Here is a 2,982-nt window from a genome sequence, read left to right as displayed (position 1 = left end):
TCGACCAGCACTGCAGGATAGGAAACCGATCGCTGTCGACACCAGCGCCGGGACAAAACACTGATCGTTGCCGAAGCTAATGCCGGGACAGAAAATTGAACAAACACCAGATTGTCTCCCAATCCGATCAACAGCCAAGTCCCTGATGCATAAACACCAGAGAAACTGTACGCATCAACGCCATGGAAACTTAGCAGCAACTTACGGGAAGTTACAGCCGGCCGCGCCGCCGCCAAGAGGCGGACGGCAGCGGATCAGCCCAATCGCCAAGAGATTGACCGAGTTGCCTTGACCGACTGAACCACCTGGTAACATAAAAACGACAAGGCCTCTTGGTAAAATAGGACGGCCCGATTTGGCTAGTTTTTTTGTGTGTGCCAAACTTGGACCCTCCAAAGGAGGGTGGCCCAGCATTTCAGTGGGGGAAATCCTCACATGAAAGGTCTATTCCTCGCTCATTTAGCGATGGATAAGAGGTAAAACACGAATTCAAGCCGGCTCATTTAAGCTGCACGTGGTTGTTCACTCCCCAGAAAATCGGTCCACATAGTACTGAATAGGGTAAAAAAAGCAATGTTGTTCGCTCCCGAAATAAAAATATATTAGCTGCTTACTTCGAAAAACCACTTAATTTTTTAATAGATTTAATAAAAATTGTTCATCAATTCAAAAATATACTCATGATTTTTTAAGGTACATTAAAAAAATCATGTAATTAAAATACACATAATTACAAAATAGCCATGAATTTTAAAATATGTTCACAAAATATAAATATATTCAAGAATTCTAAAAAAATCTCTGTACTAAAAAAATGTTCAAGGATTTCAGTAAATGGTCATGTTTTTTTCTTTCAGAAAATGTGAATTTGTGTATTTATTGTGAATGTTCGCAAATGTCCACGATTTATGGAAGTGTTCAAAACTTTTTTAGAAAACAAAGAAAACCAAAAAAAAGATAATAAATCCAGAAGAGGCCACCGAAAACTGATAGAAAATAAAACCGGAGAAGAATGCCCAAGAAACAGAAGAACACCTCTATCAACAGGTACCACTTGCGTTTAAATGGGTTGAATCACAGAGTCACCTCCATGCACAATTTATACAGAATGCTCTCTATTCTATGTAGTGAGTCAATAATAGGAGATTCCATGGAAGTATATAGCGATACAACTCAAAGCAACACAAAAAGTAGTATAAGTTTGCAATCATACACAATGTAAAAAGGGCTCACCATAGGACATATGGACAAAACAAATATAATATGCTACTCTAGGGAGCACTACGTGGGCACCAAAGAGGGACGTGTCCTGGTCTTGATCGCCACTGACCAGGGCAGGCTAACTCTGGAAGCTGGCCCAGCTACCACCAGATCAATGTCAAGAACACCATCCTGAGAACCTCTGCTTGAACAGAGGAAAGAGTACATGACGACATCATGCATAGTATAAGTCGAAGCGCTTGTGCTGACGACAATTAATGACCGCTTCAACGGTGGAGGGTCCATCCGGAGAAGCAAGCAACACCGACGAGCTCGTATGAAAGTCGCCCCTCATAGGAACTGTAGAGTGGTCCTCCTGCATGATGGTTGAAACGGAGGACGACAGCTTTAGGACGAGGCTAGTCGCTAGTCGCTAGCTAAATGTGAATCCAACGTCAAGAATCGAGCGAGAAAGACATATGCCATACCCAAACCAAACCGCTTTAAAGATCGAAAAAGAAGTGAACACATCAAATATATGAAGATTGCCAGAGAGAATATGGGGGGTAATCAGATTCGGCAACTATAAATTATTCGAGACAAGAAGACCATGATGTGCTGGCTTATATGTCCTAAGTGTACCTACAATTTTTGAAGTTTTCATGCCACTATCTTATCAAAATATGAAAATATAAAATTTCTTTGGACTAGCCTACTAATAAAACGAGAGAGAGGCATATTTGCATGTTTTATAATTTGGTTTCAGAAAACTTCCTAAACACACAAAACTATGAAAACAAATCAGGTGTCATAAATTTTTCAAACCGCGATGACTTACAAAAGGACGCGGCGAGAGAGGTGGCAACACACGTCCACATGGCTTGATTTCTCGGTCCGTGTGATAGTACACATTAGACTCTTTTTAGTAATCATGTGCACGTCATTATACATGATTCTTAAACACTAATTTTGTACGAAGGTCGATTGACAATGGAAAAACATCAGCTGCTTCGGTGATGCAAGCTTCTGGAAGGGCAATGGATCTACCCCAAGGGGATTCTGAACTATTTTGTAAAAAACAACCTTTAGCAATTAAAGAATTATGCACAAATACAACAACCCCTCGAATGATGTTGGATCTGGGAACCAACGGTCCAGTAGCTTATATCACGGGAGCACCTGATACTCACTGGATGGACAACCTCATCGCACACAGTTCAATTTACCAAACCGTGTGCATGACATGGTAAACTGTTGCCCTTTTTCAACAGTATACATTATTTGGACATCGCACGTGGTTGGAATTGCGTCAAACAGTCTTTTTCCAACCGTGTGTGGTTGGAGTAAAGGGGGTGGTGTGCGTCTAGAGCAGTGTGAGGTGGCCATTTCATCACTGGCACCACTAGGTTATTTATTGCCCCGCAGCCACTGGTCGGAGCGTCAACAAATGTGCAATTACGTTAAATTATTGAATGAGATCTCTCTTGTTGGTAGGGTACAATCTCTCCTCTTTCGCTTTTCTTTTCCGAAGGGGTGCAAGTGAGGCGTAGTTTCAAGGAGGAATAGAGGACGCCATCAAGTTCAGCCGGTAAAATTTGGTCATGTTTGTTGCATGGGGGAGCTGCATTGAATTTATTGGGTGTATCGCGTTGTACGTACCTTTATGGGCTGCACGAGCTCACATTGTGGCAAACACATTTGCAAGACTAGAGCCCCATCCAGATCTAGGTTTTCTCTTTGTTGCTGGCTAGAAAGGACATACGTAGATCCAAAGCCTGCATG

The sequence above is a fragment of the Triticum dicoccoides genome, chromosome 1A (assembly GCF_002162155.2).
Source record: "Triticum dicoccoides isolate Atlit2015 ecotype Zavitan chromosome 1A, WEW_v2.0, whole genome shotgun sequence".
In the NCBI taxonomy this organism is placed as follows: domain Eukaryota; kingdom Viridiplantae; phylum Streptophyta; class Magnoliopsida; order Poales; family Poaceae; genus Triticum; species Triticum dicoccoides.
Note: the sequence above shows the minus strand (reverse complement) of the source record.